General features: G+C 41.4%; 6 non-coding genes across 6 annotated transcripts; 3 read left to right on the top strand and 3 right to left on the bottom strand.

Moving 5' to 3' along the window:
- Window positions 1–1,037: 1,037 nt before the first annotated feature.
- On the top strand, window positions 1,038–1,110 carry trnak-cuu (transfer RNA lysine (anticodon CUU)). The gene has a single exon. It is a non-coding gene; the product is annotated as a tRNA-Lys (tRNA).
- Window positions 1,111–1,210: 100 nt separating this feature from the next.
- Window positions 1,211–1,284, bottom strand: trnan-guu (transfer RNA asparagine (anticodon GUU)). The gene has a single exon. It is a non-coding gene; the product is annotated as a tRNA-Asn (tRNA).
- An 11,323-nt stretch (window positions 1,285–12,607) lies between these two features.
- On the top strand, window positions 12,608–12,680 carry trnak-cuu (transfer RNA lysine (anticodon CUU)). The gene has a single exon. It is a non-coding gene; the product is annotated as a tRNA-Lys (tRNA).
- Window positions 12,681–12,780: 100 nt separating this feature from the next.
- trnan-guu (transfer RNA asparagine (anticodon GUU)) lies at window positions 12,781–12,854 on the bottom strand. Its single transcript has one exon. It is a non-coding gene; the product is annotated as a tRNA-Asn (tRNA).
- An 11,378-nt stretch (window positions 12,855–24,232) lies between these two features.
- trnak-cuu (transfer RNA lysine (anticodon CUU)) lies at window positions 24,233–24,305 on the top strand. Its single transcript has one exon. It is a non-coding gene; the product is annotated as a tRNA-Lys (tRNA).
- Window positions 24,306–24,405: 100 nt separating this feature from the next.
- trnan-guu (transfer RNA asparagine (anticodon GUU)) lies at window positions 24,406–24,479 on the bottom strand. Its single transcript has one exon. It is a non-coding gene; the product is annotated as a tRNA-Asn (tRNA).
- Between the last annotated feature and the right edge of the window lie 1,231 nt (window positions 24,480–25,710).

Here is a 25,710-nt window from a genome sequence, read left to right as displayed (position 1 = left end):
GAAGACGCTTTTGGCTCGCAAATGTAAAGGAGGAACTCCATTATCCTTTCGCTTAACAGCCGAGCGCGCTTACCGATCGTATCACAGAGAAAAGAGAGTCCCAGTATTTCTTCCACTTCTATGAAAATAAATTCCCACAACCTTGTCCTGTTTGATGACTTCTGGTGTAACGAGGAGCCACTGCAACGAGAAAGGAGCATCAGGGTCAATATCGCTTTTCTGCTTGCTCTTCTCTGAATGACCTTTTGTTGGGTTTCTTGTATGTCGCAACCAGCAGCAGAGCAAATGATGCAATATTAAGACCAACTTCATACATAGATTTGGTCTTTTTGTCCACGAAACACCATCATATATAATTACCAGCCCTGGGTTTCTTATATTATGAGCTTGTTTACGCATGTTCCGTCCATTTGTATCGATTATCTGAATTACGTGTGGTTAGACTTTCTCCTCTTAAAAATACAGTTCTAATGACGTTGAACACCCAGTTAAAATGGATTCACTCAACAAAGGGACTAACAGAAGACGCTTTTGGCTCGCAAATGTAAAGGAGGAACTCCATTATCCTTTCGCTTAACAGCCGAGCGCGCTTACCGATCGTATCACAGAGAAAAGAGAGTCCCAGTATTTCTTCCACTTCTCTGAAAATAAATTCACACAACTTTGTTTTCTCTGTGATGCGATTGCTGTTCCATTGCTTTTGAAGTAACGACGAGCCACTGCAAAGAGAAAGCAGCATCAGGGTCAATATCCCTTTTCTACTGCTTTACACTCCCAAGTGTAAATGAAAGGGGTTAAAATCTTAGAAGGAGGCACTCCATTATTAGGCACATGAATGGAACAGGTGTTAGCTGAGTTATTGGTACTTGAGACTCCCAAGCTGCAGATCACCAGAGCGCGAGCACCAGGTTAAGTATGCTTTTAATGTTAAATTTCTTGACTCTGTGCAACACACCGCAAGCATCGCTAACGTCCAGCTGAACATATCAGCGTTAATGGGCTGCGAGAGCAAACGCGTGAAAAAGCAGAGTACGGTTGCCTGGCTAGCTCAGTCGGTAGAGCATGAGACTCTTAATCTCAGGGTTGTGGGTTCAAGCCCCACGTTGGGAGTGATGTTATCTCTCTTTGTCTTTCAGAGTTGAGTAGAACTATTTCAAGCAATCTAAGACTTTGCTAGTGAAAAAACAAAACACAGCAACTACCCGGTCAGCGTCCCTGGGTGGGCTTGAACCACCATCCTTTCGGTTAACAGCCCAACGCGCTAACCTATTGCGGCACAGAGACATGTGTTACTGTTTATACAGTTCACGCCAGCAGCTGAGCAAATGATGCAATATTAAGACCAAATGTAAAGGAGGAACTCCATCATCCTTTCGCTTAAGAGCCGAGCGCGCTTACCGATCGCATCACAGAGAAAACAAAGTCCCAGTATTTCTTCCTCTTCTCTGAATGACCTTTTGTTGGGTTTCTTGTATGTCGCAACCAGCAGCAGAGCAAATGATGCAATATTAAGACCAACTTCATACATAGATTTGGTCTTTTTGTCCACGAAACACCATCATATATAATTACCAGCCCTGGGTTTCTTATATTATGAGCTTGTTTACGCATGTTCCGTCCATTTGTATCGATTATCTGAATTACGTGTGGTTAGACTTTCTCCTCTTAAAAATACAGTTCTAATGACGTTGAACACCCAGTTAAAATGGATTCACTCAACAAAGGGACTAACAGAAGACGCTTTTGGCTCGCAAATGTAAAGGAGGAACTCCATTATCCTTTCGCTTAACAGCCGAGCGCGCTTACCGATCGTATCACAGAGAAAAGAGAGTCCCAGTATTTCTTCCACTTCTATGAAAATAAATTCCCACAACCTTGTCCTGTTTGATGACTTCTGGTGTAACGAGGAGCCACTGCAACGAGAAAGGAGCATCAGGGTCAATATCGCTTTTCTGCTTGCTCTTCTCTGAATGACCTTTTGTTGGGTTTCTTGTATGTCGCAACCAGCAGCAGAGCAAATGATGCAATATTAAGACCAACTTCATACATAGATTTGGTCTTTTTGTCCACGAAACACCATCATATATAATTACCAGCCCTGGGTTTCTTATATTATGAGCTTGTTTACGCATGTTCCGTCCATTTGTATCGATTATCTGAATTACGTGTGGTTAGACTTTCTCCTCTTAAAAATACAGTTCTAATGACGTTGAACACCCAATTAAAATGGATTCACTCAACAAAGGGACTAACAGAAGACGCTTTTGGCTCGCAAATGTAAAGGAGGAACTCCATTATCCTTTCGCTTAACAGCCGAGCGCGCTTACCGATCGTATCACAGAGAAAAGAGAGTCCCAGTATTTCTTCCACTTCTATGAAAATAAATTCCCACAACCTTGTCCTGTTTGATGACTTCTGGTGTAACGAGGAGCCACTGCAACGAGAAAGGAGCATCAGGGTCAATATCGCTTTTCTGCTTGCTCTTCTCTGAATGACCTTTTGTTGGGTTTCTTGTATGTCGCAACCAGCAGCAGAGCAAATGATGCAATATTAAGACCAACTTCATACATAGATTTGGTCTTTTTGTCCACGAAACACCATCATATATAATTACCAGCCCTGGGTTTCTTATATTATGAGCTTGTTTACGCATGTTCCGTCCATTTGTATCGATTATCTGAATTACGTGTGGTTAGACTTTCTCCTCTTAAAAATACAGTTCTAATGACGTTGAACACCCAGTTAAAATGGATTCACTCAACAAAGGGACTAACAGAAGACGCTTTTGGCTCGCAAATGTAAAGGAGGAACTCCATTATCCTTTCGCTTAACAGCCGAGCGCGCTTACCGATCGTATCACAGAGAAAAGAGAGTCCCAGTATTTCTTCCACTTCTATGAAAATAAATTCCCACAACCTTGTCCTGTTTGATGACTTCTGGTGTAACGAGGAGCCACTGCAACGAGAAAGGAGCATCAGGGTCAATATCGCTTTTCTGCTTGCTCTTCTCTGAATGACCTTTTGTTGGGTTTCTTGTATGTCGCAACCAGCAGCAGAGCAAATGATGCAATATTAAGACCAACTTCATACATAGATTTGGTCTTTTTGTCCACGAAACACCATCATATATAATTACCAGCCTGGGTTTCTTATATTATGAGCTTGTTTACGCATGTTCCGTCCATTTGTATCGATTATCTGAATTACGTGTGGTTAGACTTTCTCCTCTTAAAAATACAGTTCTAATGACGTTGAACACCCAGTTAAAATGGATTCACTCAACAAAGGGACTAACAGAAGACGCTTTTGGCTCGCAAATGTAAAGGAGGAACTCCATTATCCTTTCGCTTAACAGCCGAGCGCGCTTACCGATCGTATCACAGAGAAAAGAGAGTCCCAGTATTTCTTCCACTTCTATGAAAATAAATTCCCACAACCTTGTCCTGTTTTTGACTTCTGGTGTAACGAGGAGCCACTGCAACGAGAAAGGAGCATCAGGGTCAATATCGCTTTTCTGCTTGCTCTTCTCTGAATGACGTTTTGTTGGGTTTCTTGTATGTCGCAACCAGCAGCAGAGCAAATGATGCAATATTAAGACCAACTTCATACATAGATTTGGTCTTTTTGTCCACGAAACACCATCATATATAATTACCAGCCCTGGGTTTCTTATATTATGAGCTTGTTTACGCATGTTCCGTCCATTTGTATCGATTATCTGAATTACGTGTGGTTAGACTTTCTCCTCTTAAAAATACAGTTCTAATGACGTTGAACACCCAGTTAAAATGGATTCACTCAACAAAGGGACTAACAGAAGACACTTTTGGCTCGCAAATGTAAAGGAGGAACTCCATTATCCTTTCGCTTAACAGTCGAGCGCGCTTACCGATCGTATCACAGAGAAAAGAGAGTCCCAGTATTTCTTCCACTTCTATGAAAATAAATTCCCACAACCTTGTCCTGTTTGATGACTTCTGGTGTAACGAGGAGCCACTGCAACGAGAAAGGAGCATCAGGGTCAATATCGCTTTTCTGCTTGCTCTTCTCTGAATGACCTTTTGTTGGGTTTCTTGTATGTCGCAACCAGCAGCAGAGCAAATGATGCAATATTAAGACCAACTTCATACATAGATTTGGTCTTTTTGTCCACGAAACACCATCATATATAATTACCAGCCCTGGGTTTCTTATATTATGAGCTTGTTTACGCATGTTCCGTCCATTTGTATCGATTATCTGAATTACGTGTGGTTAGACTTTCTCCTCTTAAAAATACAGTTCTAATGACGTTGAACACCCAGTTAAAATGGATTCACTCAACAAAGGGACTAACAGAAGACGCTTTTGGCTCGCAAATGTAAAGGAGGAACTCCATTATCCTTTCGCTTAACAGCCGAGCGCGCTTACCGATCGTATCGCAGAGAAAAGAGAGTCCCAGTATTTCTTCCACTTCTATGAAAATAAATTCCCACAACCTTGTCCTGTTTGATGACTTCTGGTGTAACGAGGAGCCACTGCAACGAGAAAGGAGCATCAGGGTCAATATCGCTTTTCTGCTTGCTCTTCTCTGAATGACCTTTTGTTGGGTTTCTTGTATGTCGCAACCAGCAGCAGAGCAAATGATGCAATATTAAGACCAACTTCATACATAGATTTGGTCTTTTTGTCCACGAAACACCATCATATATAATTACCAGCCCTGGGTTTCTTATATTATGAGCTTGTTTACGCATGTTCCGTCCATTTGTATCGATTATCTGAATTACGTGTGGTTAGACTTTCTCCTCTTAAAAATACAGTTCTAATGACGTTGAACACCCAGTTAAAATGGATTCACTCAACAAAGGGACTAACAGAAGACGCTTTTGGCTCGCAAATGTAAAGGAGGAACTCCATTATCCTTTCGCTTAACAGCCGAGCGCGCTTACCGATCGTATCACAGAGAAAAGAGAGTCCCAGTATTTCTTCCACTTCTATGAAAATAAATTCCCACAACCTTGTCCTGTTTGATGACTTCTGGTGTAACGAGGAGCCACTGCAACGAGAAAGGAGCATCAGGGTCAATATCGCTTTTCTGCTTGCTCTTCTCTGAATGACCTTTTGTTGGGTTTCTTGTATGTCGCAACCAGCAGCAGAGCAAATGATGCAATATTAAGACCAACTTCATACATAGATTTGGTCTTTTTGTCCACGAAACACCATCATATATAATTACCAGCCCTGGGTTTCTTATATTATGAGCTTGTTTACGCATGTTCCGTCCATTTGTATCGATTATCTGAATTACGTGTGGTTAGACTTTCTCCTCTTAAAAATACAGTTCTAATGACGTTGAACACCCAGTTAAAATGGATTCACTCAACAAAGGGACTAACAGAAGACGCTTTTGGCTCGCAAATGTAAAGGAGGAACTCCATTATCCTTTCGCTTAACAGCCGAGCGCGCTTACCGATCGTATCACAGAGAAAAGAGAGTCCCAGTATTTCTTCCACTTCTATGAAAATAAATTCCCACAACCTTGTCCTGTTTGATGACTTCTGGTGTAACGAGGAGCCACTGCAACGAGAAAGGAGCATCAGGGTCAATATCGCTTTTCTGCTTGCTCTTCTCTGAATGACCTTTTGTTGGGTTTCTTGTATGTCGCAACCAGCAGCAGAGCAAATGATGCAATATTAAGACCAACTTCATACATAGATTTGGTCTTTTTGTCCACGAAACACCATCATATATAATTACCAGCCCTGGGTTTCTTATATTATGAGCTTGTTTACGCATGTTCCGTCCATTTGTATCGATTATCTGAATTACGTGTGGTTAGACTTTCTCCTCTTAAAAATACAGTTCTAATGACGTTGAACACCCAGTTAAAATGGATTCACTCAACAAAGGGACTAACAGAAGACGCTTTTGGCTCGCAAATGTAAAGGAGGAACTCCATTATCCTTTCGCTTAACAGCCGAGCGCGCTTACCGATCGTATCACAGAGAAAAGAGAGTCCCAGTATTTCTTCCACTTCTATGAAAATAAATTCCCACAACCTTGTCCTGTTTGATGACTTCTGGTGTAACGAGGAGCCACTGCAACGAGAAAGGAGCATCAGGGTCAATATCGCTTTTCTGCTTGCTCTTCTCTGAATGACCTTTTGTTGGGTTTCTTGTATGTCGCAACCAGCAGCAGAGCAAATGATGCAATATTAAGACCAACTTCATACATAGATTTGGTCTTTTTGTCCACGAAACACCATCATATATAATTACCAGCCTGGGTTTCTTATATTATGAGCTTGTTTACGCATGTTCCGTCCATTTGTATCGATTATCTGAATTACGTGTGGTTAGACTTTCTCCTCTTAAAAATACAGTTCTAATGACGTTGAACACCCAGTTAAAATGGATTCACTCAACAAAGGGACTAACAGAAGACGCTTTTGGCTCGCAAATGTAAAGGAGGAACTCCATTATCCTTTCGCTTAACAGCCGAGCGCGCTTACCGATCGTATCGCAGAGAAAAGAGAGTCCCAGTATTTCTTCCACTTCTATGAAAATAAATTCCCACAACCTTGTCCTGTTTTTGACTTCTGGTGTAACGAGGAGCCACTGCAACGAGAAAGGAGCATCAGGGTCAATATCGCTTTTCTGCTTGCTCTTCTCTGAATGACGTTTTGTTGGGTTTCTTGTATGTCGCAACCAGCAGCAGAGCAAATGATGCAATATTAAGACCAACTTCATACATAGATTTGGTCTTTTTGTCCACGAAACACCATCATATATAATTACCAGCCCTGGGTTTCTTATATTATGAGCTTGTTTACGCATGTTCCGTCCATTTGTATCGATTATCTGAATTACGTGTGGTTAGACTTTCTCCTCTTAAAAATACAGTTCTAATGACGTTGAACACCCAGTTAAAATGGATTCACTCAACAAAGGGACTAACAGAAGACACTTTTGGCTCGCAAATGTAAAGGAGGAACTCCATTATCCTTTCGCTTAACAGTCGAGCGCGCTTACCGATCGTATCACAGAGAAAAGAGAGTCCCAGTATTTCTTCCACTTCTATGAAAATAAATTCCCACAACCTTGTCCTGTTTGATGACTTCTGGTGTAACGAGGAGCCACTGCAACGAGAAAGGAGCATCAGGGTCAATATCGCTTTTCTGCTTGCTCTTCTCTGAATGACCTTTTGTTGGGTTTCTTGTATGTCGCAACCAGCAGCAGAGCAAATGATGCAATATTAAGACCAACTTCATACATAGATTTGGTCTTTTTGTCCACGAAACACCATCATATATAATTACCAGCCCTGGGTTTCTTATATTATGAGCTTGTTTACGCATGTTCCGTCCATTTGTATCGATTATCTGAATTACGTGTGGTTAGACTTTCTCCTCTTAAAAATACAGTTCTAATGACGTTGAACACCCAGTTAAAATGGATTCACTCAACAAAGGGACTAACAGAAGACGCTTTTGGCTCGCAAATGTAAAGGAGGAACTCCATTATCCTTTCGCTTAACAGCCGAGCGCGCTTACCGATCGTATCGCAGAGAAAAGAGAGTCCCAGTATTTCTTCCACTTCTATGAAAATAAATTCCCACAACCTTGTCCTGTTTGATGACTTCTGGTGTAACGAGGAGCCACTGCAACGAGAAAGGAGCATCAGGGTCAATATCGCTTTTCTGCTTGCTCTTCTCTGAATGACCTTTTGTTGGGTTTCTTGTATGTCGCAACCAGCAGCAGAGCAAATGATGCAATATTAAGACCAACTTCATACATAGATTTGGTCTTTTTGTCCACGAAACACCATCATATATAATTACCAGCCCTGGGTTTCTTATATTATGAGCTTGTTTACGCATGTTCCGTCCATTTGTATCGATTATCTGAATTACGTGTGGTTAGACTTTCTCCTCTTAAAAATACAGTTCTAATGACGTTGAACACCCAGTTAAAATGGATTCACTCAACAAAGGGACTAACAGAAGACGCTTTTGGCTCGCAAATGTAAAGGAGGAACTCCATTATCCTTTCGCTTAACAGCCGAGCGCGCTTACCGATCGTATCACAGAGAAAAGAGAGTCCCAGTATTTCTTCCACTTCTATGAAAATAAATTCCCACAACCTTGTCCTGTTTGATGACTTCTGGTGTAACGAGGAGCCACTGCAACGAGAAAGGAGCATCAGGGTCAATATCGCTTTTCTGCTTGCTCTTCTCTGAATGACCTTTTGTTGGGTTTCTTGTATGTCGCAACCAGCAGCAGAGCAAATGATGCAATATTAAGACCAACTTCATACATAGATTTGGTCTTTTTGTCCACGAAACACCATCATATATAATTACCAGCCCTGGGTTTCTTATATTATGAGCTTGTTTACGCATGTTCCGTCCATTTGTATCGATTATCTGAATTACGTGTGGTTAGACTTTCTCCTCTTAAAAATACAGTTCTAATGACGTTGAACACCCAGTTAAAATGGATTCACTCAACAAAGGGACTAACAGAAGACGCTTTTGGCTCGCAAATGTAAAGGAGGAACTCCATCATCCTTTCGCTTAAGAGCCGAGCGCGCTTACCGATCGCATCACAGAGAAAACAAAGTCCCAGTATTTCTTCCACTTCTATGAAAATAAATTCCCACAACCTTGTCCTGTTTGATGACTTCTGGTGTAACGAGGAGCCACTGCAACGAGAAAGGAGCATCAGGGTCAATATCGCTTTTCTGCTTGCTCTTCTCTGAATGACCTTTTGTTGGGTTTCTTGTATGTCGCAACCAGCAGCAGAGCAAATGATGCAATATTAAGACCAACTTCATACATAGATTTGGTCTTTTTGTCCACGAAACACCATCATATATAATTACCAGCCCTGGGTTTCTTATATTATGAGCTTGTTTACGCATGTTCCGTCCATTTGTATCGATTATCTGAATTACGTGTGGTTGGACTTTCTCCTCTTAAAAATACAGTTCTAATGACGTTGAACACCCAGTTAAAATGGATTCACTCAACAAAGGGACTAACAGAAGACGCTTTTGGCTCGCAAATGTAAAGGAGGAACTCCATTATCCTTTCGCTTAACAGCCGAGCGCGCTTACCGATCGTATCACAGAGAAAAGAGAGTCCCAGTATTTCTTCCACTTCTCTGAAAATAAATTCACACAACCTTGTCCTGTTTGATGACTTCTGGTGTAACGAGGAGCCACTGCAACGAGAAAGGAGCATCAGGGTCAATATCGCTTTTCTGCTTGCTCTTCTCTGAATGACCTTTTGTTGGGTTTCTTGTATGTCGCAACCAGCAGCAGAGCAAATGATGCAATATTAAGACCAACTTCATACATAGATTTGGTCTTTTTGTCCACGAAACACCATCATATATAATTACCAGCCCTGGGTTTCTTATATTATGAGCTTGTTTACGCATGTTCCGTCCATTTGTATCGATTATCTGAATTACGTGTGGTTAGACTTTCTCCTCTTAAAAATACAATTCTAATGACGTTGAACACCCAGTTAAAATGGATTCACTCAACAAAGGGACTAACAGAAGACGCTTTTGGCTCGCAAATGTAAAGGAGGAACTCCATTATCCTTTCGATTAACAGCCGAGCGCGCTTACCGATCGTATCACAGAGAAAAGAGAGTCCCAGTATTTCTTCCACTTCTATGAAAATAAATTCCCACAACCTTGTCCTGTTTGATGACTTCTGGTGTAACGAGGAGCCACTGCAACGAGAAAGGAGCATCAGGGTCAATATCGCTTTTCTGCTTGCTCTTCTCTGAATGACCTTTTGTTGGGTTTCTTGTATGTCGCAACCAGCAGCAGAGCAAATGATGCAATATTAAGACCAACTTCATACATAGATTTGGTCTTTTTGTCCACGAAACACCATCATATATAATTACCAGCCCTGGGTTTCTTATATTATGAGCTTGTTTACGCATGTTCCGTCCATTTGTATCGATTATCTGAATTATGTGTGGTTAGACTTTCTCCTCTTAAAAATACAGTTCTAATGACGTTGAACACCCAGTTAAAATGGATTCACTCAACAAAGGGACTAACAGAAGACGCTTTTGGCTCGCAAATGTAAAGGAGGAACTCCATTATCCTTTCGCTTAACAGCCGAGCGCGCTTACCGATCGTATCGCAGAGAAAAGAGAGTCCCAGTATTTCTTCCACTTCTATGAAAATAAATTCCCACAACCTTGTCCTGTTTGATGACTTCTGGTGTAACGAGGAGCCACTGCAACGAGAAAGGAGCATCAGGGTCAATATCGCTTTTCTGCTTGCTCTTCTCTGAATGACCTTTTGTTGGGTTTCTTGTATGTCGCAACCAGCAGCAGAGCAAATGATGCAATATTAAGACCAACTTCATACATAGATTTGGTCTTTTTGTCCACGAAACACCATCATATATAATTACCAGCCCTGGGTTTCTTATATTATGAGCTTGTTTACGCATGTTCCGTCCATTTGTATCGATTATCTGAATTACGTGTGGTTAGACTTTCTCCTCTTAAAAATACAGTTCTAATGACGTTGAACACCCAGTTCAAATGGATTCACTCAACAAAGGGACTAACAGAAGACGCTTTTGGCTCGCAAATGTAAAGGAGGAACTCCATCATCCTTTCGCTTAAGAGCCGAGCGCGCTTACCGATCGCATCACAGAGAAAACAAAGTCCCAGTATTTCTTCCACTTCTATGAAAATAAATTCCCACAACCTTGTCCTGTTTGATGACTTCTGGTGTAACGAGGAGCCACTGCAACGAGAAAGGAGCATCAGGGTCAATATCGCTTTTCTGCTTGCTCTTCTCTGAATGACCTTTTGTTGGGTTTCTTGTATGTCGCAACCAGCAGCAGAGCAAATGATGCAATATTAAGACCAACTTCATACATAGATTTGGTCTTTTTGTCCACGAAACACCATCATATATAATTACCAGCCCTGGGTTTCTTATATTATGAGCTTGTTTACGCATGTTCCGTCCATTTGTATCGATTATCTGAATTACGTGTGGTTGGACTTTCTCCTCTTAAAAATACAGTTCTAATGACGTTGAACACCCAGTTAAAATGGATTCACTCAACAAAGGGACTAACAGAAGACGCTTTTGGCTCGCAAATGTAAAGGAGGAACTCCATTATCCTTTCGCTTAACAGCCGAGCGCGCTTACCGATCGTATCACAGAGAAAAGAGAGTCCCAGTATTTCTTCCACTTCTCTGAAAATAAATTCACACAACCTTGTCCTGTTTGATGACTTCTGGTGTAACGAGGAGCCACTGCAACGAGAAAGGAGCATCAGGGTCAATATCGCTTTTCTGCTTGCTCTTCTCTGAATGACCTTTTGTTGGGTTTCTTGTATGTCGCAACCAGCAGCAGAGCAAATGATGCAATATTAAGACCAACTTCATACATAGATTTGGTCTTTTTGTCCACGAAACACCATCATATATAATTACCAGCCCTGGGTTTCTTATATTATGAGCTTGTTTACGCATGTTCCGTCCATTTGTATCGATTATCTGAATTACGTGTGGTTAGACTTTCTCCTCTTAAAAATACAATTCTAATGACGTTGAACACCCAGTTAAAATGGATTCACTCAACAAAGGGACTAACAGAAGACGCTTTTGGCTCGCAAATGTAAAGGAGGAACTCCATTATCCTTTCGATTAACAGCCGAGCGCGCTTACCGATCGTATCACAGAGAAAAGAGAGTCCCAGTATTTCTTCCACTTCTATGAAAATAAATTCCCACAACCTTGTCCTGTTTGATGACTTCTGGTGTAACGAGGAGCCACTGCAACGAGAAAGGAGCATCAGGGTCAATATCGCTTTTCTGCTTGCTCTTCTCTGAATGACCTTTTGTTGGGTTTCTTGTATGTCGCAACCAGCAGCAGAGCAAATGATGCAATATTAAGACCAACTTCATACATAGATTTGGTCTTTTTGTCCACGAAACACCATCATATATAATTACCAGCCCTGGGTTTCTTATATTATGAGCTTGTTTACGCATGTTCCGTCCATTTGTATCGATTATCTGAATTACGTGTGGTTAGACTTTCTCCTCTTAAAAATACAGTTCTAATGACGTTGAACACCCAGTTAAAATGGATTCACTCAACAAAGGGACTAACAGAAGACGCTTTTGGCTCACAAATGTAAAGAGAAAAGAGAGTCCCAGTATTTCTTCCACTTCTCTGAAAATAAATTCACACAACTTTGTTTTCTCTGTGATGCGATTGCTGTTCCATTGCTTTTGAAGTAACGACGAGCCACTGCAAAGAGAAAGCAGCATCAGGGTCAATATCCCTTTTCTACTGCTTTACACTCCCAAGTGTAAATGAAAGGGGTTAAAATCTTAGAAGGAGGCACTCCATTATTAGGCACATGAATGGAACAGGTGTTAGCTGAGTTATTGGTACTTGAGACTCCCAAGCTGCAGATCACCAGAGCGCGAGCACCAGGTTAAGTATGCTTTTAATGTTAAATTTCTTGACTCTGTGCAACACACCGCAAGCATCGCTAACGTCCAGCTGAACATATCAGCGTTAATGGGCTGCGAGAGCAAACGTGTGAAAAAGCAGAGTACGGTTGCCTTGCTAGCTCAGTCGGTAGAGCATGAGACTCTTAATCTCAGGGTCGTGGGTTCAAGCCCCACGTTGGGTGTGATGTTATCTCTCTTTGTCTTTCAGAGTTGAGTAGAACTATTTCAAGCAATCTAAGACTTTGCTAGTGAAAAAACAAAACACAGCAACTACCCGGTCAGCTTCCCTGGGTGGGCTTGAACCACCATCCTTTCGGTTAACAGCCGAACGCACTAACCTATTGCGCCACAGAGACATGTGTTACTGTTTATACAGTTCACGCCAGCAGCTGAGCAAATGATGCAATATTAAGACCAAATGTAAAGGAGGAACTCTATCATCCTTTCGCTTAACAGCCGAGCGCGCTTACCGATCGCATCACAGAGAAAACAAAGTCCCAGTATTTCTTCCACTTCTGTGAAAATAAATTCCCACAACCTTGTCCTGTTTGATGACTTCTGGTGTAACGAGGAGCCACTGCAACGAGAAAGGAGCATCAGGGTCAATATCGCTTTTCTGCTTGCTCTTCTCTGAATGACCTTTTGTTGGGTTTCTTGTATGTCGCAACCAGCAGCAGAGCAAATGATGCAATATTAAGACCAACTTCATACATAGATTTGGTCTTTTTGTCCACGAAACACCATCATATATAATTACCAGCCCTGGGTTTCTTATATTATGAGCTTGTTTACGCATGTTCCGTCCATTTGTATCGATTATCTGAATTACGTGTGGTTAGACTTTCTCCTCTTAAAAATACAGTTCTAATGACGTTGAACACCCAGTTAAAATGGATTCACTCAACAAAGGGACTAACAGAAGACGCTTTTGGCTCGCAAATGTAAAGGAGGAACTCCATTATCCTTTCGCTTAACAGCCGAGCGCGCTTACCGATCGTATCACAGAGAAAAGAGAGTCCCAGTATTTCTTCCACTTCTCTGAAAATAAATTCTCACAACCTTGTCCTGTTTGATGACTTCTGGTGTAACGAGGAGCCACTGCAACGAGAAAGGAGCATCAGGGTCAATATCGCTTTTCTGCTTGCTCTTCTCTGAATGACCTTTTGTTGGGTTTCTTGTATGTCGCAACCAGCAGCAGAGCAAATGATGCAATATTAAGACCAACTTCATACATAGATTTGGTCTTTTTGTCCACGAAACACCATCATATATAATTACCAGCCCTGGGTTTCTTATATTATGAGCTTGTTTACGCATGTTCCGTCCATTTGTATCGATTATCTGAATTACGTGTGGTTAGACTTTCTCCTCTTAAAAATACAATTCTAATGACGTTGAACACCCAGTTAAAATGGATTCACTCAACAAAGGGACTAACAGAAGACGCTTTTGGCTCGCAAATGTAAAGGAGGAACTCCATTATCCTTTCGCTTAACAGCCGAGCGCGCTTACCGATCGTATCACAGAGAAAAGAGAGTCCCAGTATTTCTTCCACTTCTATGAAAATAAATTCCCACAACCTTGTCCTGTTTGATGACTTCTGGTGTAACGAGGAGCCACTGCAACGAGAAAGGAGCATCAGGGTCAATATCGCTTTTCTGCTTGCTCTTCTCTGAATGACCTTTTGTTGGGTTTCTTGTATGTCGCAACCAGCAGCAGAGCAAATGATGCAATATTAAGACCAACTTCATACATAGATTTGGTCTTTTTGTCCACGAAACACCATCATATATAATTACCAGCCCTGGGTTTCTTATATTATGAGCTTGTTTACGCATGTTCCGTCCATTTGTATCGATTATCTGAATTACGTGTGGTTAGACTTTCTCCTCTTAAAAATACAGTTCTAATGACGTTGAACACCCAGTTAAAATGGATTCACTCAACAAAGGGACTAACAGAAGACGCTTTTGGCTCGCAAATGTAAAGGAGGAACTCCATTATCCTTTCGCTTAACAGCCGAGCGCGCTTACCGATCGTATCACAGAGAAAAGAGAGTCCCAGTATTTCTTCCACTTCTATGAAAATAAATTCCCACAACCTTGTCCTGTTTTTGACTTCTGGTGTAACGAGGAGCCACTGCAACGAGAAAGGAGCATCAGGGTCAATATCGCTTTTCTGCTTGCTCTTCTCTGAATGACCTTTTGTTGGGTTTCTTGTATGTCGCAACCAGCAGCAGAGCAAATGATGCAATATTAAGACCAACTTCATACATAGATTTGGTCTTTTTGTCCACGAAACACCATCATATATAATTACCAGCCCTGGGTTTCTTATGTTATGAGCTTGTTTACGCATGTTCCGTCCATTTGTATCGATTATCTGAATTACGTGTGGTTAGACTTTCTCCTCTTAAAAATACAGTTCTAATGACGTTGAACACCCAGTTAAAATGGATTCACTCAACAAAGGGACTAACAGAAGACGCTTTTGGCTCGCAAATGTAAAGGAGGAACTCCATTATCCTTTCGCTTAACAGCCGAGCGCGCTTACCGATCGTATCGCAGAGAAAAGAGAGTCCCAGTATTTCTTCCACTTCTATGAAAATAAATTCCCACAACCTTGTCCTGTTTGATGACTTCTGGTGTAACGAGGAGCCACTGCAACGAGAAAGGAGCATCAGGGTCAATATCGCTTTTCTGCTTGCTCTTCTCTGAATGACCTTTTGTTGGGTTTCTTGTATGTCGCAACCAGCAGCAGAGCAAATGATGCAATATTAAGACCAACTTCATACATAGATTTGGTCTTTTTGTCCACGAAACACCATCATATATAATTACCAGCCCTGGGTTTCTTATATTATGAGCTTGTTTACGCATGTTCCGTCCATTTGTATCGATTATCTGAATTACGTGTGGTTAGACTTTCTCCTCTTAAAAATACAGTTCTAATGACGTTGAACACCCAGTTAAAATGGATTCACTCAACAAAGGGACTAACAGAAGACGCTTTTGGCTCGCAAATGTAAAGGAGGAACTCCATTATCCTTTCGCTTAACAGCCGAGCGCGCTTACCGATCGTATCACAGAGAAAAGAGAGTCCCAGTATTTCTTCCACTTCTATGAAAATAAATTCCCACAACCTTGTCCTGTTTGATGACTTCTGGTGTAACGAGGAGCCACTGCAACGAGAAAGGAGCATCAGGGTCAATATCGCTTTTCTGCTTGCTCTTCTCTGAATGACCTTTTGTTGGGTTTCTTGTATGTCGCAACCAGCAGCAGAGCAAATGATGCAATATTAAGACCAACTTCATACATAGATTTGGTCTTTTTGTCCACGAAACACCATCATATATAATTACCAGCCCTGGGTTTCTTATATTATGAGCTTGTTTACGCATGTTCCGTCCATTTGTATCGATTATCTGAATTACGTGTGGTTAGACTTTCTCCTCTTAAAAATACAGTTCTAATGACGTTGAACACCCAGTTAAAATGGATTCACTCAACAAAGGGACTAACAGAAGACGCTTTTGGCTCGCAAATGTAAAGGAGGAACTCCATTATCCTTTCGCTTAACAGCCGAGCGCGCTTACCGATCGTATCACAGAGAAAAGAGAGTCCCAGTATTTCTTCCACTTCTATGAAAATAAATTCCCACAACCTTGTCCTGTTTGATGACTTCTGGTGTAACGAGGAGCCACTGCAACGAGAAAGGAGCATCAGGGTCAATATCGCTTTTCTGCTTGCTCTTCTCTGAATGACCTTTTGTTGGGTTTCTTGTATGTCGCAACCAGCAGCAGAGCAAATGATGCAATATTAAGACCAACTTCATACATAGATTTGGTCTTTTTGTCCACGAAACACCATCATATATAATTACCAGCCCTGGGTTTCTTATATTATGAGCTTGTTTACGCATGTTCCGTCCATTTGTATCGATTATCTGAATTACGTGTGGTTAGACTTTCTCCTCTTAAAAATACAGTTCTAATGACGTTGAACACCCAGTTAAAATGGATTCACTCAACAAAGGGACTAACAGAAGACGCTTTTGGCTCGCAAATGTAAAGGAGGAACTCCATTATCCTTTCGCTTAACAGCCGAGCGCGCTTACCGATCGTATCGCAGAGAAAAGAGAGTCCCAGTATTTCTTCCACTTCTATGAAAATAAATTCCCACAACCTTGTCCTGTTTGATGACTTCTGGTGTAACGAGGAGCCACTGCAACGAGAAAGGAGCATCAGGGTCAATATCGCTTTTCTGCTTGCTCTTCTCTGAATGACCTTTTGTTGGGTTTCTTGTATGTCGCAACCAGCAGCAGAGCAAATGATGCAATATTAAGACCAACTTCATACATAGATTTGGTCTTTTTGTCCACGAAACACCATCATATATAATTACCAGCCCTGGGTTTCTTATATTATGAGCTTGTTTACGCATGTTCCGTCCATTTGTATCGATTATCTGAATTACGTGTGGTTAGACTTTCTCCTCTTAAAAATACAGTTCTAATGACGTTGAACACCCAGTTAAAATGGATTCACTCAACAAAGGGACTAACAGAAGACGCTTTTGGCTCGCAAATGTAAAGGAGGAACTCCATTATCCTTTCGCTTAACAGCCGAGCGCGCTTACCGATCGTATCACAGAGAAAAGAGAGTCCCAGTATTTCTTCCACTTCTATGAAAATAAATTCCCACAACCTTGTCCTGTTTGATGACTTCTGGTGTAATGAGGAGCCACTGCAACGAGAAAGGAGCATCAGGGTCAATATCGCTTTTCTGCTTGCTCTTCTCTGAATGACCTTTTGTTGGGTTTCTTGTATGTCGCAACCAGCAGCAGAGCAAATGATGCAATATTAAGACCAACTTCATACATAGATTTGGTCTTTTTGTCCACGAAACACCATCATATATAATTACCAGCCTGGGTTTCTTATATTATGAGCTTGTTTACGCATGTTCCGTCCATTTGTATCGATTATCTGAATTACGTGTGGTTAGACTTTCTCCTCTTAAAAATACAGTTCTAATGACGTTGAACACCCAGTTAAAATGGATTCACTCAACAAAGGGACTAACAGAAGACGCTTTTGGCTCGCAAATGTAAAGAGAAAAGAGAGTCCCAGTATTTCTTCCACTTCTCTGAAAATAAATTCACACAACTTTGTTTTCTCTGTGATGCGATTGCTGTTCCATTGCTTTTGAAGTAACGACGAGCCACTGCAAAGAGAAAGCAGCATCAGGGTCAATATCCCTTTTCTACTGCTTTACACTCCCAAGTGTAAATGAAAGGGGTTAAAATTTAGAACAGAAGACGCTTTTGGCTCGCAAATGTCAAGGAGGAACTCCATTATCCTTTCGCTTAACAGCCGAGCGCGCTTACCGATCGCATCACAGAGAAAAGAGAGTCCCAGTATTTCTTCCACTTCTCTGAAAATAAATTCCCACAACCTTGTCCTGTTTGATGACTTCTGGTGTAACGAGGAGCCACTGCAACGAGAAAGGAGCATCAGGGTCAATATCGCTTTTCTGCTTGCTCTTCTCTGAATGACCTTTTGTTGGGTATCTTGTATGTCGCAACCAGCAGCAGAGCAAATGATGCAATATTAAGACCAACTTCATACATAGATTTGGTCTTTTTGTCCACGAAACACCATCATATATAATTACCAGCCCTGGGTTTCTTATATTATGAGCTTGTTTACGCATGTTCCGTCCATTTGTATCGATTATCTGAATTACGTGTGGTTAGACTTTCTCCTCTTAAAAATACAGTTCTAATGACGTTGAACACCCAGTTAAAATGGATTCACTCAACAAAGGGACTAACAGAAGATGCTTTTGGCTCGCAAATGTAAAGGAGGAACTCCATTATCCTTTCGCTTAACAGCCGAGCGCGCTTACCGATCGTATCATAGAGAAAAGAGAGTCCCAGTATTTCTTCCACTTCTCTGAAAATAAATTCCCACAACCTTGTCCTGTTTGATGACTTCTGGTGTAACGAGGAGCCACTGCAACGAGAAAGGAGCATCAGGGTCAATATCGCTTTTCTGCTTGCTCTTCTCTGAATGACCTTTTGTTGGGTTTCTTGTATGTCGCAACCAGCAGCAGAGCAAATGATGCAATATTAAGACCAACTTCATACATAGATTTGGTCTTTTTGTCCACGAAACACCATCATATATAATTACCAGCCCTGGGTTTCTTATATTATGAGCTTGTTTACGCATGTTCCGTCCATTTGTATCGATTATCTGAATTACGTGTGGTTAGACTTTCTCCTCTTAAAAATACAGTTCTAATGACGTTGAACACCCAGTTAAAATGGATTCACTCAACAAAGGGACTAACAGAAGACGCTTTTGGCTCGCAAATGTAAAGAGAAAAGAGAGTCCCAGTATTTCTTCCACTTCTCTGAAAATAAATTCACACAACTTTGTTTTCTCTGTGATGCGATTGCTGTTCCATTGCTTTTGAAGTAACGACGAGCCACTGCAAAGAGAAAGCAGCATCAGGGTCAATATCCCTTTTCTACTGCTTTACACTCCCAAGTGTAAATGAAAGGGGTTAAAATCTTAGAACAGAAGACGCTTTTGGCTCGCAAATGTAAAGGAGGAACTTCATTATCCTTTCGCTTAACAGCCGAGCGCGCTTACCGATCGCATCACAGAGAAAAGAGAGTCCCAGTATTTCTTCCACTTCTCTGAAAATAAATTCCCACAACCTTGTCCTGTTTGATGACTTCTGGTGTAACGAGGAGCCACTGCAACGAGAAAGGAGCATCAGGGTCAATATCGCTTTTCTGCTTGCTCTTCTCTGAATGACCTTTTGTTGGGTTTCTTGTATGTCGCAACCAGCAGCAGAGCAAATGATGCAATATTAAGACCAACTTCATACATAGATTTGGTCTTTTTGTCCACGAAACACCATCATATATAATTACCAGCCCTGGGTTTCTTATATTATGAGCTTGTTTACGCATGTTCCGTCCATTTGTATCGATTATCTGAATTACGTGTGGTTAGACTTTCTCCTCTTAAAAATACAGTTCTAATGACGTTGAACACCCAGTTAAAATGGATTCACTCAACAAAGGGACTAACAGAAGATGCTTTTGGCTCGCAAATGTAAAGGAGGAACTCCATTATCCTTTCGCTTAACAGCCGAGCGCGCTTACCGATCGTATCACAGAGAAAAGAGAGTCCCAGTATTTCTTCCACTTCTCTGAAAATAAATTCCCACAACCTTGTCCTGTTTGATGACTTCTGGTGTAACGAGGAGCCACTGCAACGAGAAAGGAGCATCAGGGTCAATATCGCTTTTCTGCTTGCTCTTCTCTGAATGACCTTTTGTTGGGTTTCTTGTATGTCGCAACCAGCAGCAGAGCAAATGATGCAATATTAAGACCAACTTCAAACATAGATTTGGTCTTTTTGTCCACGAAACACCATCATATATAATTACCAGCCCTGGGTTTCTTATATTATGAGCTTGTTTACGCATGTTCCGTCCATTTGTATCGATTATCTGAATTACGTGTGGTTAGACTTTCTCCTCTTAAAAATACAGTTCTAATGACGTTGAACACCCAGTTAAAATGGATTCACTCAACAAAGGGACTAACAGAAGAGGCTTTTGGCTCGCAAATGTAAAGGAGGAACTCCATTATCCTTTCGCTTAACAGCCGAGCGCGCTTACCGATCGTATCGCAGAGAAAAGAGAGTCCCAGTATTTCTTCCACTTCTATGAAAATAAATTCCCACAACCTTGTCCTGTTTGATGACTTCTGGTGTAACGAGGAGCCACTGCAACGAGAAAGGAGCATCAGGGTCAATATCGCTTTTCTGCTTGCTCTTCTCTGAATGACCTTTTGTTGGGTATCTTGTATGTCGCAACCAGCAGCAGAGCAAATGATGCAATATTAAGACCAACTTCAAACATAGATTTGGTCTTTTTGTCCACGAAACACCATCATATATAATTACCAGCCCTGGGTTTCTTATATTATGAGCTTGTTTACGCATGTTCCGTCCATTTGTATCGATTATCTGAATTACGTGTGGTTAGACTTTCTCCTCTTAAAAATACAGTTCTAATGATGTTGAACACCCAGTTAAAATGGATTCACTCAACAAAGGGACTAACAGAAGACGCTTTTGGCTCGCAAATGTAAAGGAGGAACTCCATTATCCTTTCGCTTAACAGCCGAGCGCGCTTACTGATCGCATCACAGAGAAAACAAAGTCCCAGTATTTCTTCCACTTCTGTGAAAATAAATTCCCACAACCTTGTCCTGTTTGATGACTTCTGGTGTAACGAGGAGCCACTGCAACGAGAAAGGAGCATCAGGGTCAATATCGCTTTTCTGCTTGCTCTTCTCTGAATGACCTTTTGTTGGGTTTCTTGTATGTCGCAACCAGCAGCAGAGCAAATGATGCAATATTAAGACCAACTTCATACATAGATTTGGTCTTTTTGTCCACGAAACACCATCATATATAATTACCAGCCCTGGGTTTCTTATATTATGAGCTTGTTTACGCCTGTTCCGTCCATTTGTATCGATTATCTGAATTACGTGTGGTTAGACTTTCTCCTCTTAAAAATACAGTTCTAATGACGTTGAACACCCAGTTAAAATGGATTCACTCAACAAAGGGACTAACAGAAGACGCTTTTGGCTCGCAAATGTAAAGGAGGAACTCCATAATCCTTTCGCTTAACAGCCGAGCGCGCTTACCGATCGTATCACAGAGAAAAGAGAGTCCCAGTATTTCTTCCACTTCTCTGAAAATAAATTCCCACAACCTTGTCCTGTTTGATGACTTCTGGTGTAACGAGGAGCCACTGCAACGAGAAAGGAGCATCAGGGTCAATATCGCTTTTCTGCTTGCTCTTCTCTGAATGACCTTTTGTTGGGTTTCTTGTATGTCGCAACCAGCAGCAGAGCAAATGATGCAATATTAAAACCAACTTCATAAATAGATTATGTCTTTTTGTCCACGAAACACCATCATATATAATTACCAGCCCTGGGTTTCTTATATCATGAGCTTGTTTACGCATGTTCCGTCCATTTCTATCGATTATCTGAATTACGTGTGGTTAGACTTTCTCCTCTTAAAAATACAGTTCTAATGACGTTGAACACCCAGTTAAAATGGATTCACTCAACAAAGGGACTAACAGAAGACGCTTTTGGCTCGCAAATGTAAAGGAGGAACTCCATTATCCTTTCGCTTAACAGCCGTGCGCGCTTACCGATCGCATCACAGAGAAAACAAAGTCCCAGTATTTCTTCCACTTCTGTGAAAATAAATTCCCACAACCTTGTCCTGTTTGATGACTTCTGGTGTAACGAGGAGCCCCTGCAACGAGAAAGGAGCATCAGGGTCAATATCGCTTTTCTGCTTGCTCTTCTCTGAATGACCTTTTGTTGGGTTTCTTGTATGTCGCAACCAGCAGCAGAGCAAATGATGCAATATTAAGACCAACTTCAAACATAGATTTGGTCTTTTTGTCCACGAAACACCATCATATATAATTACCAGCCCTGGGTTTCTTATATTATGAGCTTGTTTACGCATGTTCCGTCCATTTGTATCGATTATCTGAATTACGTGTGGTTAGACTTTCCCCTCTTAAAAATACAGTTCTAATGACGTTGAACACCCAGTTAAAATGGATTCACTCAACAAAGGGACTAACAGAAGACGCTTTTGGCTCGCAAATGTAAAGGAGGAACTCCATTATCCTTTCGCTTAACAGCCGAGCGCGCTTACTGATCGCATCACAGAGAAAACAAAGTCCCAGTATTTCTTCCACTTCTGTGAAAATAAATTCCCACAACCTTGTCCTGTTTGATGACTTCTGGTGTAACGAGGAGCCACTGCAACGAGAAAGGAGCATCAGGGTCAATATCGCTTTTCTGCTTGCTCTTCTCTGAATGACCTTTTGTTGGGTTTCTTGTATGTCGCAACCAGCAGCAGAGCAAATGATGCAATATTAAGACCAACTTCATACATAGATTTGGTCTTTTTGTCCACGAAACACCATCATATATAATTACCAGCCCTGGGTTTCTTATATTATGAGCTTGTTTACGCATGTTCCGTCCATTTGTATCGATTATCTGAATTACGTGTGGTTAGACTTTCTCCTCTTAAAAATACAGTTCTAATGATGTTGAACACCCAATTAAAATGGATTCACTCAACAAAGGGACTAACAGAAGACGCTTTTGGCTCGCAAATGTAAAGGAGGAACTCCATTATCCTTTCGCTTAACAGCCGAGCGCGCTTACCGATCGTATCACAGAGAAAAGAGAGTCCCAGTATTTCTTCCACTTCTATGAAAATAAATTCCCACAACCTTGTCCTGTTTGATGACTTCTGGTGTAACGAGGAGCCACTGCAACGAGAAAGGAGCATCAGGGTCAATATCGCTTTTCTGCTTGCTCTTCTCTGAATGACCTTTTGTTGGGTTTCTTGTATGTCGCAACCAGCAGCAGAGCAAATGATGCAATATTAAGACCAACTTCATACATAGATTTGGTCTTTTTGTCCACGAAACACCATCATATATAATTACCAGCCCTGGGTTTCTTATATTATGAGCTTGTTTACGCATGTTCCGTCCATTTGTATCGATTATCTGAATTACGTGTGGTTAGACTTTCTCCTCTTAAAAATACAGTTCTAATGACGTTGAACACCCAGTTAAAATGGATTCACTCAACAAAGGGACTAACAGAAGACGCTTTTGGCTCGCAAATGTAAAGGAGGAACTCCATTATCCTTTCGCTTAACAGCCGAGCGCGCTTACCGATCGTATCACAGAGTAAAGAGAGTCCCAGTATTTCTTCCACTTCTATGAAAATAAATTCCCACAACCTTGTCCTGTTTGATGACTTCTGGTGTAACGAGGAGCCACTGCAACGAGAAAGGAGCATCAGGGTCAATATCGCTTTTCTGCTTGCTCTTCTCTGAATGACCTTTTGTTGGGTTTCTTGTATGTCGCAACCAGCAGCAGAGCAAATGATGCAATATTAAGACCAACTTCATACATAGATTTGGTCTTTTTGTCCACGAAACACCATCATATATAATTACCAGCCCTGGGTTTCTTATATTATGAGCTTGTTTACGCATGTTCCGTCCATTTGTATCGATTATCTGAATTACGTGTGGTTAGACTTTCTCCTCTTAAAAATACAGTTCTAATGACGTTGAACACCCAGTTCAAATGGATTCACTCAACAAAGGGACTAACAGAAGACGCTTTTGGCTCGCAAATGTAAAGAGAAAAGAGAGTCCCAGTATTTCTTCCACTTCTCTGAAAATAAATTCACACAACTTTGTTTTCTCTGTGATGCGATTGCTGTTCCATTGCTTTTGAAGTAACGACGAGCCACTGCAAAGAGAAAGCAGCATCAGGGTCAATATCCCTTTTCTACTGCTTTACACTCCCAAGTGTAAATGAAAGGGGTTAAAATCTTAGAAGGAGGCACTCCATTATTAGGCACATGAATGGAACAGGTGTTAGCTGAGTTATTGGTACTTGAGACTCCCAAGCTGCAGATCACCAGAGCGCGAGCACCAGGTTAAGTATGCTTTTAATGTTAAATTTCTTGACTCTGTGCAACACACCGCAAGCATCGCTAACGTCCAGCTGAACATATCAGCGTTAATGGGCTGCGAGAGCAAACGCGTGAAAAAGCAGAGTACGGTTGCCTGGCTAGCTCAGTCGGTAGACCATGAGACTCTTATTCTGAGGGTCGTGGGTTCAAGCCCCACGTTGGGCGTGATGTTATCTCTCTTTGTCTTTCAGAGTTGAATAGAACTATTTCAAGCAATCTAAGACTTTGCTAGTGAAAAAACAAAACACAGCAACTACCCGGTCAGCGTCCCTGGGTGGGCTTGAACCACCATCCTTTCGGTTAACAGCCGAACGCGCTAACCTATTGCGCCACAGAGACATGTGTTAGTGTTTATACAGTTCACGCCAGCAGCTGAGCAAATGATGCAATATTAAGACCAAATGTAAAGGAGGAACTCCATCATCCTTTCGCTTAACAGCCGAGTGCGCTTACCGATCGCATCACAGAGAAAACAAAGTCCCAGTATTTCTTCCACTTCTGTGAAAATAAATTCCCACAACCTTGTCCTGTTTGATGACTTCTGGTGTAACGAGGAGCCACTGCAACGAGAAAGGAGCATCAGGGTCAATATCGCTTTTCTGCTTGCTCTTCTCTGAATGACCTTTTGTTGGGTTTCTTGTATGTCGCAACCAGCAGCAGAGCAAATGATGCAATATTAAGACCAACTTCATACATAGATTTGGTCTTTTTGTCCACGAAACACCATCATATATAATTACCAGCCCTGGGTTTCTTATATTATGAGCTTGTTTACGCATGTTCCGTCCATTTGTATCGATTATCTGAATTACGTGTGGTTAGACCTTCTCCTCTTAAAAATACAGTTCTAATGACGTTGAACACCCAGTTAAAATGGATTCACTCAACAAAGGGACTAACAGAAGACGCTTTTGGCTCGCAAATGTAAAGGAGGAACTCCATTATCCTTTCGCTTAACAGCCGAGCGCGCTTACCGATCGTATCACAGAGAAAAGAGAGTCCCAGTATTTCTTCCACTTCTATGAAAATAAATTCCCACAACCTTGTCCTGTTTGATGACTTCTGGTGTAACGAGGAGCCACTGCAACGAGAAAGGAGCATCAGGGTCAATATCGCTTTTCTGCTTGCTCTTCTCTGAATGACCTTTTGTTGGGTTTCTTGTATGTCGCAACCAGCAGCAGAGCAAATGATGCAATATTAAGACCAACTTCATACATAGATTTGGTCTTTTTGTCCACGAAACACCATCATATATAATTACCAGCCCTGGGTTTCTTATATTATGAGCTTGTTTACGCATGTTCCGTCCATTTGTATCGATTATCTGAATTACGTGTGGTTAGACTTTCTCCTCTTAAAAATACAGTTCTAATGACGTTGAACACCCAGTTAAAATGGATTCACTCAACAAAGGGACTAACAGAAGACGCTTTTGGCTCGCAAATGTAAAGAGAAAAGAGAGTCCCAGTATTTCTTCCACTTCTCTGAAAATAAATTCACACAACTTTGTTTTCTCTGTGATGCGATTGCTGTTCCATTGCTTTTGAAGTAACGACGAGCCACTGCAAAG

The sequence above is a fragment of the Electrophorus electricus genome, chromosome 3 (genome assembly GCF_041902795.1).
Source record: "Electrophorus electricus isolate QZ-2024a chromosome 3, ASM4190279v1, whole genome shotgun sequence".
Taxonomy (NCBI): Eukaryota; Metazoa; Chordata; class Actinopteri; order Gymnotiformes; family Gymnotidae; genus Electrophorus; species Electrophorus electricus.
The sequence above is the reverse complement of the archived record's forward strand: the minus strand, read 5'-3'. Positions and strand labels throughout refer to the sequence as shown.